The 13,326-nt window shown below is 34.9% G+C and overlaps 1 long non-coding RNA gene across 1 annotated transcript in view; it reads right to left on the bottom strand.

The window, feature by feature from the left end:
* Positions 1 to 1,944: 1,944 nt before the first annotated feature.
* The window catches only part of LOC122796014, a 34,833-nt gene continuing 23,451 nt past the window's right edge, over positions 1,945 to 13,326 (bottom strand). The window contains exon 2 of the long non-coding RNA XR_006363884.1: positions 1,945 to 2,609. This is a non-coding gene — a long non-coding RNA (uncharacterized LOC122796014). The remainder of the gene's footprint in view (positions 2,610 to 13,326) is intronic.

Genomic DNA, 13,326 nt, shown 5'->3' with positions numbered 1-13,326 from the left:
ATCGTGATTGGGCAGTGAAAGTAATACAGAAACCCTGCTGAATTAATGATAAGAAGGTAAAAAGAATCGACTACGATTAGCCCTTTGGAATAATGATGAAAAAGTGAAGTGAATGTACTGCAGTGTTACTGCTGGATTAATGGTAAGAAAGTAAACGGAATGTACTACATAGACCCCCTTGGATTAATAATAGAAAAGTAAACGGAATGTACTACATAGACCCCCTTGGATTAATAACAGAAAAGTAAACGGAATGTACTACATAGACCCCCTTGGATTAATAATAGAAAAGTAAACGGAATGTACTACATAGACCCCCTTGGATTAATAATAGAAAAGTAAACGGAATGTACTACATAGACCCCCTTGGATTAATAATAGAAAAGTAAACGGAATGTACTACATAGACCCCCTTGGATTAATAATAGAAAAGTAAACGGAATGTCCTACATAGACCCCCTTGGATTAATAATAGAAAAGTAAACGGAATGTACTACATAGACCCCCTTGGATTAATAATAGAAAAGTAAACGGAATGTACTACATAGACCCCCTTGGATTAATAATAGAAAAGTAAACGGAATGTACAACAGGCTGCTTCATGAATTAATGGTGAGTTTGTAAAAGGGATCGTTTACAGAATTCCTACTGGATTAATGATGAAAAAGAAAAGGGAATGTACTGCAGAGTTCCTACAAAGTTACCGATGAGTATTTATACATACATACATACACACACACACACACACACACACACACACACACACACACACACACACACACACACGCACGTATACACACGGACACATGCATACACACACACGCACGCACACACACACATGCACACACACACACACACACACACACACACACACACACACACACACACACAATAAGTTTTATGGAGGGCTACCAACTTTTTCCTGGTGTCCACCAAGAAGAGACTGACGTGTTTATCGGTACTTCAGCTTCTTACAGCAAGAGACAGAGAACAGCTCTAGGGAATGAAGTGTTTCTTTTGGCCCTGAGCACTCACAGTCAAATTTCGAGTTCATTCCCCTCGGGCCCCTCACAAGTGGAACTCTAACTAATGAAACAATAGATGAGCTTCTTAATTAAATTTTTTCTGTCTACTGTTTGTTTACTCTCCTCAAGACACCTTGCACCCATCTAGCCTTATGCTGTTTCTGGAAACTGCTATTATACCCTACTGATTTGAAGTATGAATTGATGAGCTACGATGAATAAGAATGACTAGCATCTGACAGTGGTCTAAAACATGTTTGGACTTCTTTCTATTATCAATTGTATGTCCGTTCATGATTGGCAGTGGATTTTTAAGGTGCCGAGTTGCCAGCCCGACGCCCAACCTTCAACGAAGTCATACTCATTCATGCTTGCACCTACCTGCATGCCTTTAACGTCACTCAACCGCAGGGAGAGCATGAAAACTCCACACACAATGCGCTCCAGCCGAGAATCGAATGGGAGGACCTTATGCTGTGAGGCGACAATGCTAACCGCTGCATCACCGCAGCTTTTAATATATTTTAAATACCGATAATCATCTTAAATGCTATCACTTCCCACTGATTTATAGAAAAATGTATTCTTTTTGACTTGCATCCTGATGGTAAAACCATTCAGAACCCCATCAATGCTAACACAATACAGCCAGTGCCATTATAAAGGCTTTTATGCATTTAGTCAGTTACTTTCATACATAAATTGGTATATCGTCTTTAGCACTTTTGTGGTCAGATAGCTCCAAAATGGATTTTACCATCTGGCCTAATTAGTGTTTTTCAACAAATAAACTAACAAAACCACATTAGAAGAACACAAACCCTATGGGAAGCATTTAACTTCTCTCTTCTGCAGTAAATACCAATTTCAAGCTAAAATACAATTACAGAAAAGACACACAACAACATGATTATGTATCTATTTTTAACACCTGATGTAAAAGTTTAATTTTGAATATAGCACAGACTGTATGGTTTATGCTTCATTTCACAGTTCTGTTGCTTTCAAATGTGAAGACTTTGCAGGCATTCATTTTGAGACACTGTCTCCTGCTTCACAAAATACATCCTGAAAAAATACTGAAGTGAAAGCAAGGCATGTAGCATTCTTTAATTTGAATACAATGTTATTTCAAAAAACAAGTTGTTAGGTCTAGATTATATTACCAATAATTTATTATCTTGTTCTGTGGTTAACTATTAAATTGTTTTCATTTAAAGCATTAGAAAAATATACATTGCATTCTGATTAGGTAACAGCATGGTGTCTTCATTTTGACTGGCAGAAAAAAAAAACTCCTTTGTTTTATTGACCTACAAAAATAATAAATATCAGTCTTTTAGAGAAACATCAGACTTCCTTTTATGTTATGACTTATGGTACATGACAACATTTGAAGTAGGATTTGATGAAGTACTAGAAATCATCCGAATGGCTTTTTTCCACAATCTCATCATGATCTGGTGCATTGCCACATAGTTCATTTTTGCCACACGCACAGTATATTATTCTGGGAGGTCTTTGACCTTGGAATGAGGGAGTTAGGAAGCTGGACTGCGGGATGAAACCCCATGCATTCTTCTCCTGTAAATAAGAAAAGTGTAAATAAGTTGGGTGGCCTTTTCACTGCTTCCTGAATAGATGTAAAACTTTAGTTAAGCATAATATCAAAACAAGATTCCATTTAGGGATTGTGATGCAGTAAAAAAACATGTTTTTGCTTTTCTGGCTTTACACCTATAACAAATTTTTAAAAATGTGTCCTTTTGAGAAGGCTTTTGAAAAGCTTAACAGATGGACCATATCGTCATGTTTAAAAGCAGTATGATGTTGTATAGGTTGACCTATTGACTTGATTGTGTTTTATTATTTTGCAAAACCTTATTTTTTAAATGTACCCTGTAGGTATATTTTTGATTAACCACTTCAGCAAAGCCCATTTTACTGTTCTGCCATGGATCCGACCTTTATACAAAATGACTGCAGTATTACAAATCATTATCTCAGTCTTGTAGAAATGCAATGTTGAAGTGATATCTCACTTCCTGATGAGATAAAGTAATTTTGAAAAACAATATGAAACGTCTGAAGCTTAATAATGCCACTAAACTATGTACACATACTAAGCCTAGAGAACTTGATAATAGTGTTCACTCTTACTCACAAACGCTGGGTAATGTACAATGTATGTACTGTACTTGTGTACTATATATGTATTCTACCTATGTTCCAAATTTCAGCTGTACATCACAAATCTATTAATTACCTTTATTTTTAAATTAATGTTTTCTTGCTTCTTCTCTCCACTTTAACTGTTGATGTGCTGCATACCACTGTAAAAACATGTCTATTGTAATTTGTGTGTATACTGATCATGTCTAAATATCTACATGTATCTGTAATTATTTTTCTGTGTGGAGCTTTTCTCCCAGGCCTCTGCTGAAAAAGGTCCTTTTCAGCTCAGTCAGACACTCCCGGTTAACAAATGTAAAATAAATAAATAAACTAATGGCTTTTGGTCTGTTTGTTTAAAAAATATATACAGTTTATACAATCTGAATATAGATATACGTTTCATGGGGGTCGAGACTCAATTTGCCGAGATATGTTGAAAAGATGAATAATAAACATGCACATTTTATATAATTTAATGATTTGTTCTATTAGAAATTATCTGTGTAAGATTTATAAGGAATTTTAGTTAGCATAAAAGTTTAATATAGCTCAGGGCAGCTGACAAGAGACTCACACAGAGGCACACATAAGGTGCTTAACTTTGTTTCTATAGTACCAATTGAAGATGCAGCCCCAGTCACATGACACACACTGACAGTTTGCTACCTATCTTCTATTGAAGCCAGAATAGACAGAAGTGGCCTCCCTGTCAGATAGAAGACTGTAGGAGAACAAGAAGAAATAAATACATGCATACATAATGAATGCATAGAGATACACAGCTTACTGATGTGTACACTTATGCATTTTGTGTACAGTTTTGTATGGAGCTTATGTGTAGTATGGACATCTATGAATAGTTGCACTGGGCAAGAGTCCTTGCACAAAAGTCCCCAGGATACACAAAAGCTTAATTAGCATAGGTCATGACCACAGACCACCACATTTACATGCACCTATGAAAACCCTTACTGCTAGTTAAAACAACACTGCAATGCCCAGCAGTGGAGTCAATATGAAATACTGTTCCAGGAAAATAAGCAAACAAACAAACTTCTCCAAAATCCAAAAACCAAAGAATGGCAAACAAAAGGCAGAGGACAAAGTAGATTCACTCTATAAACTTTTACTAAAAAAATACACGATAAACATGAAGTGCTTTTCGTCTTGTTAAATACAAAGACTTCTTCAGATGCATCTTCACTTCAGTTAGCCCTGGAGGTTGATCTGACCCTAAACGTAACTGCCATAATGCCTCTTTTTGTTTCAACTTATTGTTCACATCTCCTGATAATAGACCCTTTTGTACATGATCTAAGATAAAAAATTCAAACTTTTTGAAATTAGTACATGACTGGGCGTGTCTTGCTAGGGAATTATTTTTGTCTTTGTTCTTGATGGCCAAAGTGTGTTCATAAATTCTGCGTTTTAGAACCCTTATTGTTTTACCAATGTAATAACTGTCACATGTCATGCAAGATGCTATGTATACCACATGGTCACTGTGACAGTTGAAATACTTTTGTGCCCAAAATGTTCTATTTAAGTGTTTCAGTGTTACAAAAGAAGTGTTACTTATATAACGACACTGCCTACAGTCCTTACAGGCAAACGTTCCTTTCTTGTTACTGACTTCCCTGACTGTAGTGTTCGACACATGATTGTTGTATTCCAATATGTGTTTGACATTAGTCACATTCTTGTATGTAAATCTAGGTCTGATTCCCAAGCAGGACATTAGGTCATTGTTACCAAGGATAATCCTCCAGTTTTTTTCTATAATTTCTCTGATATACCATAATTCATTAGATATAGGAAGAGGAAATGCAGTTAAAACTCTTCTACATCTTCTTTGTCTATATTGTACGGACAAACTTGTGCCATAAATTCAGTGCTAGTGATAGTCAAAATTGGCTTGGCTACACCTTTTCTAAGTTTTTTCACTTCCTTTTCTAAACCTTTTAACCAATTGACTTTGTAAACCCTCTCAATGAACATTTTCCTTAACAAAGATAGTTCTTTGTAATAAATATTATCTTCTGACGTTAACCTACTCAGCCTGATCATTTGGCCTTTTATAACGTTTCTCTTCATGTGTGAAGGGTGGAGACTTTCTTTGTGAAGATATTGATTGGTAAAACAAGGTTTCCTATATATCTTGCTGTGTATTGTATCATTTATTGAATCTATATACAAACTTAGATCAAGGAAATTAATATCTTTTCCATACCCACTAGATTTGAAAAATAAAAAACTTGCTGTATTATTGAGATCGTGTACCATATTATCAAACTCAATTTTATCCCCTGTCCACAGAAAAAACAAATCATCAATGTATCTAACGTAGAACACTGCTTTGTTAAAACTTGGGTGATTTTTGAGATGTTCCTGTTCCCAATTTGACATAACAATATTTGCAAATGCTGGTGCTACCCTGGCACCCATGGCAACCCCAGATATTTGTTTGTAATATGTTTTGTTAAATGCAAAAAAGTTATTGTCTAAAACAATTTCCATAAGAGAACATACTGTGTTGATTTTTGAACCACCTAAATCTGTGTTATACGCTAGATAAGTTCTCATATATTCTATGCCTTTCTCTTGATCTATAGAGGTATAGAGACTCCTGACATCTAAAGTTGCAAAATTAACATCCTTAAATGCAAAATTTCCTTTACCTAATATTTCCAACAAGTGCCAGGAGTCTCTTAAAAAGTATTCTGCTTTCTGGGCTATCTGGTTCAAAGTTTTGTCAAGCCATATAGAAATATTTTCAGTTTTCGAATATTTGGCTGACACTATAGGTCTAAATGTTAAACTTTCTTTGTCATGTTGTAACTTTGGAATACCAAAGAAATTAGCCATCTTGGGTTGTTCTGTTAACATGAAGTCATAGTCTTCTCTGTCTATTTCTTCTTGACAAAACATGTCAAACAAGGAAGTGTTGACCCTTCTATAACAACTTAAAATAAATTCTATATTGACCTTTAAGTAATTATTGGTGTCATTCAGCAGTAGGGTAATAGCATTGTCGTAGTCCACTGTGTTCATTACTACGATCTTTCCCCCTTTATCTGCTTTCATAACCCTGATGTCATGAGTGTGAGATAATTGTACCAAAGCATCACGTTCTAACTCTGTCAGGTTATCCTGTACATTTACCTCTATAACCTCCCTAAATTCTGTTTCACAAATCTTTTGAAAAACCTGAAGTGTATTTACCAAAGGGGGATTGTAAGTACTTGGTCTTTTTAGTACTTTATTTTGATTAGAACTATCCATACAAACATCTTTCATAATGTATTTCAGATTCAATTTACGCATAAATATTCTGAAATCCACTAACAGTCTACCAATCTCTACCTTGTTTGATGGAATGAAATTAAAACCTTTTTTCAAAACACTTTTACAAGCTTCAGAAAGATGACTGTCACTCAAATTGACAATGTTCAGAGAATAATCAGTGTCTACAGGAGGTGTTGTCACCACCTCCGTTTGTTTTTCCCTTTGGGTTTCCCCTTGTGCTGAGTTGAGTTGAACCACTTGGTAGTCCTTTTTACTTGCATCCCCTGTGTACGAAAAGGAGCAACTTTTTGATTAGTGTTAGAACTAACCACCTCAGCAAAACTTGTAGTAGCAGTGACTTCCGTACTACTGGATTCGGTGTTGTTTCCTACATTGTGAATGTCATTACCTTCAATCTCATTTTGACCAGCATGGTGTACTGGAATAGAGGATGAAAAACATTGATTGTTATTCATATTGTCTCTTCCCTTCTCTGACCCAGGGTTTGGAAGTCAATTTAAGATCTTTAGTATGTATATTGTTGAAAGTCTTGTCCTCACCATAGGCACAAATATAAGCTTCATTTGCATTGTATACATTGATGTCTCTCTGCATCTTATTTTGTTTCCTTGTAATAATTGTAGCCCGGTGTCTATCCGTTTTTGCCTCAATGCTGTTATAAAGTGACAAAAATTGTGAAAAACAACTAGACTGTTTTATTTTGTCATCTAGACTTTTAATATCTTCCATTATTTTTTTCATCTCTGTCTCATAATGTTTCACCAAAACACGCATCATAGCTATTCCTGCGTCATTGTATAATTTAACTAAAGTATTGCACAGTTCATCTCCTGGAATAACACAATTCAGAAACTTTGCAGTTCTTAAACCTTGAGGTACTATATTGCGTGAAATGCACTCACTTAAATATTGTATCTCTAAACGTAGTGTAGTGTGTCTAATGACCAGTCTCTCTAAATCAAAAAATGATTTTTTACAAACTTGTAAGTTATTGTTGTGATTACTTACTGCGTTTGTAACTGGTACATCCTTTAAATTTTTAAATGGATTGTCAAGTTCCATACAGACATAACCCCAAACATTGCCAGTAAACTCCACCTGAGTTTTATCTTTGTCTTCCCTGGTATCTGTCAGTAGCAGTTCGGTGTTAACATTGTTATTAACAGACAACATTTTAGACCTTGAGTTGCCTTCTAAAATTGTTGCTCCTGACTCTGCAACGTGTTTGGTCGTCACTGTGTTTGAATCACCTTTCAAGCAGCTTTTTACTATTTTCGTAATAGTGTCAATTAAGTCTTGCTCAGGCCCCCTGGACTGCTTGTGCTCTTCAGCTCGATCACGCCTCGGTCCACGCCTGGCGTCGGGTAGATGGATACATCCAACAAAGTATCTTGGGAGAAAGCTTCCGTGGCCATCCAAGTTGTGAATAACTGCCCACTGAACTGAACTGTAAACTGATGACTTGAAAAGAACATGGACTAAGCCGAAAAAACTTGTTAAGGAACAAAAACAAAGAAACAGTGGCCAGTTAACTGCTAAGGAATCCACGAAGCAAAATATGTTTTAGCGCTTTCTTTCACCATTAATTTAAAACGTGAACTTCATCAGAAAAAACGGGAGCTCTCCCAAATTCCCGTTTTAAATACATTAACAGGAAGTGATGTAATAAATTCTGTTGTACAGATGACAACTACATGAATATAAATTGATTAAACTGTTTTACAAATATACAAAAAGCAATATATCTCAAGATGTAATTATTTAAAAATACTTTCATGTTGAAAGAAAGAAAAAAAAACATATATAAAACCTTACATTACAAACATCGGTCCTTATTCTTATGATAGTGTGTGTTTTTGTAAATATTCTCATGCCAACATTAGAATAATCAATCAATCCTTAAAAAATAATAATAATAGACATTTGTGACTAATCGGACAAAGCGCTTCGATGTCTGAGCGCTAAATGTTTATATAAAAAAACTTACTATTTTAAAGCACGTGAACTACTTATTTTCCTAAATAAAATGTTTACCAAAATTTTAAAATCTGTATTTGACCAAATATTAATTGGATCACACAATTTACATGTGTAAAATGTGCACTTTGTAATTTACCAAAGAATCCCCTCTAAAAATTATGTGTAACTGAAAGTTACCATGACCGCACGTAGTGTGTTATATGTCTATGTAGCTTCAAAAATGTATATGTATAAAGATTTGTATTATGTATATGTGTTTGTGACCTAATAAATTAATTTTATGGATGTACTAAACAATTATACTTCCCCTAAGGCTGAAAATAATGTATGTCAAAATTTCATATATGATATAATGAATGAGAACCTTGTACATAAACAATACAAAAAAAAATACATGTCTCATGGTGACTCCACATTGATGATGCCAATTCTCATACATAGGGTACAAGGATCTCCAAAATATGAAGTAATAACTACACTAATCTCACAAAATCAACTGAATGAAACTTGATGTAGTGGAGATAACTTTGTCTATCTATATAACAAAAAACATTTGATGTTTATCACTACATTTAGCCCTGGAGGTTGATCTGACCCTAAAAGTAACTGCCATAATGCCTCTTTTTGTTCCAACTTATTGTTCACATCTCCTGATAATAGACGCTCTTGTACATGATCTAAGATAAAAAATTCAAACTTTTTGAAATTAGTACATGACTGGGCGTGTCTTGCTAGGGAATTATTTTTGTCTTTGTTCTTGATGGCCAAAGTGTGTTCATGAAAGTATTTTTAAATAATTACATCTTAAGATATATTGCATTTTGTATATTTGTAAAACAGTTTAATCAATTTATATTCATGTAGTTGTCATCTGTACAACAGAATTTATTACATCACTTCCTGTTAATGTATTTAAAACGGGAATTTGGGAGAGCTCCCGTTTTTTCTGATGAAGTTCACGTTTTAAATTAAAGGTGAAAGAATGCGCTAAAACGTATTTTGCTTCGTGGATTCCTTAGCAGTTAACTGGCCACTGTTTCTTTGTTTTTGTTCCTTAAGTTTTTTCGGCTTAGTCCGTGTTCTTTTCAAGTCATCAGTTTACAGTTCAGTTCAGTGGGCAGTTATTCACAACTTGGATGGCCACGGAAGCTTTCTCCCAAGATACTTTGCTGGATGTATCCATCTACCCGACGCCAGGCATGGACCGAGTTGATCGAGCCGAGGAGCACAAGCAGTCCAGGGGGCCTGAGCAAGACTTAATTGACACTATTATGAAAATAGTAAAAAGCTGTTTGAAAGGTGATTCAAACACAGTGACGACCAAACACATTGCAGAGTCAGGAGCAACAATTTTAGAAGGCAACTCAAGGTCTAAAAAGTTGTCTGTTAATAACAATGTTAACACCGAACTGCTACTGACAGATACCAGGGAAGACAAAGATAAAACTCAGGTGGAGTTTACTGGCAATGTTTGGGGTTATGTCTGTACGGAACTTGACAATCCATTTAAAAATTTAAAGGATGTACCAGTTACAAACGCAGTAAGTAATCACAACAATAACTTACAAGTTTGTAAAAAATCAATTTTTGATTTAGAGAGACTGGTCATTAGACACACTACACTATGTTTAGAGATACAATATTTAAGCGAGTGCATTTCACGCAATATAGTACCTCAAGGTTTAAGAACGGCAAAGTTTCCGAATTGCGTTATTCCAGGAGATGAACTGTGCAATACTTTAGTTAAATTATACAATGATGCAGGAATAGCTATGATGCGTGTTTTGGTGAAACATTATGAGACAGAGATGAAAAAAATAATGGAAGATATTAAAAGTCTAGATGACAAAATAAAGCAGTCTAGTTGTTTTTCACAATTTTTGTCACTTTATAACAGCATTGAGGCAAAAACGGATAGACACCGGGCTACAATTATTACAAGGAAACAAAATAAGATGCGGAGAGACATCAATGTATACAATGCAAATGAAGCTTATATTTGTGCCTATGGTGAGGACAAGACTTTCAACAATATACATACTAAAGATCTTAAATTGACTTCCAAACCCACTGGGTCAGAGAAGGGAAGAGACAATATGAATAACAATCAGTGTTTTTCATCCTCTATTCCAGTACACCATGCTGGTCAAAATGAGGTTGAAGGTAATGACATTCACAATGTAGGAAACAACACCGAATCCAGTAGTATGGAAGTCACTGCTACTACAAGTTTTGCTGAGGTGGTTAGTTCTAACACTAATCAAAAAGTTGCTCCTTTTCGTACACAGGGGATGCAAGTAAAAAGGACTACCAAGTGGTTCAACTCAACTCAGCACAAGGGGAAACCCAAAGGGAAAAACAAACGGAGGTGGTGACAACACCTCCTGTAGACACTGATTATTCTCTGAACATTGTCAATTTGAGTGACAGTCATCTTTCTGAAGCTTGTAAAAGTGTTTTGAAAAAAGGTTTTAATTTCATTCCATCAAACAAGGTAGAGATTGGTAGACTGTTAGTGGATTTCAGAATATTTATGCGTAAATTGAATCTGAAATACATTATGAAAGATGTTTGTATGGATAGTTCTAATCAAAATAAAGTACTAAAAAGACCAAGTACTTACAATCCCCCTTTGGTAAATACACTTCAGGTTTTTCAAAAGATTTGTGAAACAGAATTTAGGGAGGTTATAGAGGTAAATGTACAGGATAACCTGACAGAGTTAGAACATGATGCTTTGGTACAATTATCTCACACTCATGACATCAGGGTTATGAAAGCAGATAAAGGGGGAAAGATCGTAGTAATGAACATGGTGGACTACGACAATGCTATTACCCTACTGCTGAATGACACCAATAATTACTTAAAGGTCAATATAGAATTTATTTTAAGTTGTTATAGAAGGGTCAACACTTCCTTGTTTGACATGTTTTGTCAAGAAGAAATAGACAGAGAAGGCTATGACTTCATGTTAACAGAACAACCCAAGATGGCTAATTTCTTTGGTATTCCAAAGTTACAACATGACAAAGAAAGTTTAACATTTAGACCTATAGTGTCAGCCAAATATTCGAAAACTGAAAATATTTCTATATGGCTTGACAAAACTTTGAACCAGATAGCCCAAAAAGCAGAATACTTTTTAAGAGACTCCTGGCACTTGTTGGAAATATTAGGTAAAGGAAAATTTGCATTTAAGGATGTTAATTTTGCAACTTTAGATGTCAGGAGTCTCTATACCTCTATAGATCGAGAGGAAGGCATAGAATATATGAGAACTTATCTAGCGTATAACACAGATTTAGGTGGTTCAAAAATCAGCACAGTATGTTCTCTTATGGAAATTGTTTTAGACAATAACTTTTTTGCATTTAACAAAACATATTACAAACAAATATCTGGGGTTGCCATGGGTGCCAGGGTAGCACCAGCATTTGCAAATATTGTTATGTCAAATTGGGAACAGGAACATCTCAAAAATCACCCAAGTTTTAACAAAGCAGTATTCTACTTTAGATGATTTGTTTTTTCTGTGGACAGGGGATAAAATTGAGTTCGATAATATGGAACACAATCTCAATAATACAACAAGTTTTTTATTTTTCAAATCTAGTGGGTATGGAAAAGATATTAATTTCCTTGATCTAAGTTTGTATATAGATTCAATAAATGATACAATACACAGCAAGATATATAGGAAACCTTGTTTTACCAATCAATATCTTCACAAAGAAAGTCTCCACCCTTCACACATGAAGAGAAACGTTATAAAAGGCCAAATGATCAGGCTGAGTAGGTTAACGTCAGAAGATAATATTTATTACAAAGAACTATCTTTGTTAAGGAAAATGTTAATTGAGAGGGGTTACAAAGTCAATTGGTTAAAAGGTTTAGAAAAGGAAGTGAAAAAACTTAGAAAAGGTGTAGCCAAGCCAATTTTGTCTATCACTAGCACTGAATTTATGGCACAAGTTAGTCCATACAATATAGACAAAGAAGATGTAGAAGAGTTTTACACTGCATTTCCTCTTCCTATATCTAATGAATTATGGTATATCAGAGAAATTATAGAAAAAAAACTGGAGGATTATCCTTGGTAACAATGACCTAATGTCCTGCTTGGGAATCAGACCTAGATTTACATACAAGAATGTGACTAATGTCAAACACATATTGGAATACAACAATCATGTGTCGAACACTACAGTCAGGGAAGTCAGTAACAAGAAAGGAACGTTTGCCTGTAAGGACTGTAGGCAGTGTCGTTATATAAGTAACACTTCTTTTGTAACACTGAAACACTTAAATAGAACATTTTGGGCACAAAAGTATTTCAACTGTCACAGTGACCATGTGGTATACATAGCATCTTGCATGACATGTGACAGTTATTACATTGGTAAAACAATAAGGGTTCTAAAACGCAGAATTTATGAACACACTTTGGCCATCAAGAACAAAGACAAAAATAATTCCCTAGCAAGACACGCCCAGTCATGTACTAATTTCAAAAAGTTTGAATTTTTTATCTTAGATCATGTACAAAAGGGTCTATTATCAGGATATGTGAACAATAAGTTGGAACAAAAAGAGGCATTATGGCAGTTACTTTTAGGGTCAGATCAACCTCCAGGGCTAAATGAAGTGATAAACATCAAATGTTTTTTGTTATATAGATAGACAACGTTATCTCCACTACATCAAGTTTCATTCAGTTGATTTTGTGAGATTAGTGTAGTTATTACTTCATATTTTGGAGATCCTTGTACCCTTTGTATGAGAATTGGCATCATCAATGTAGAGTCACCATGAGACATGTATTCTTTTTTGTATTGTT

Source organism: Protopterus annectens, chromosome 2.part2 (genome assembly GCF_019279795.1).
Source record: "Protopterus annectens isolate FY-2018-M chromosome 2.part2, PAN1.0, whole genome shotgun sequence".
NCBI classification, from domain to species: domain Eukaryota; kingdom Metazoa; phylum Chordata; order Ceratodontiformes; family Protopteridae; genus Protopterus; species Protopterus annectens.
Note: the sequence above shows the minus strand (reverse complement) of the source record. Positions and strands in the feature narration are given on the sequence as shown.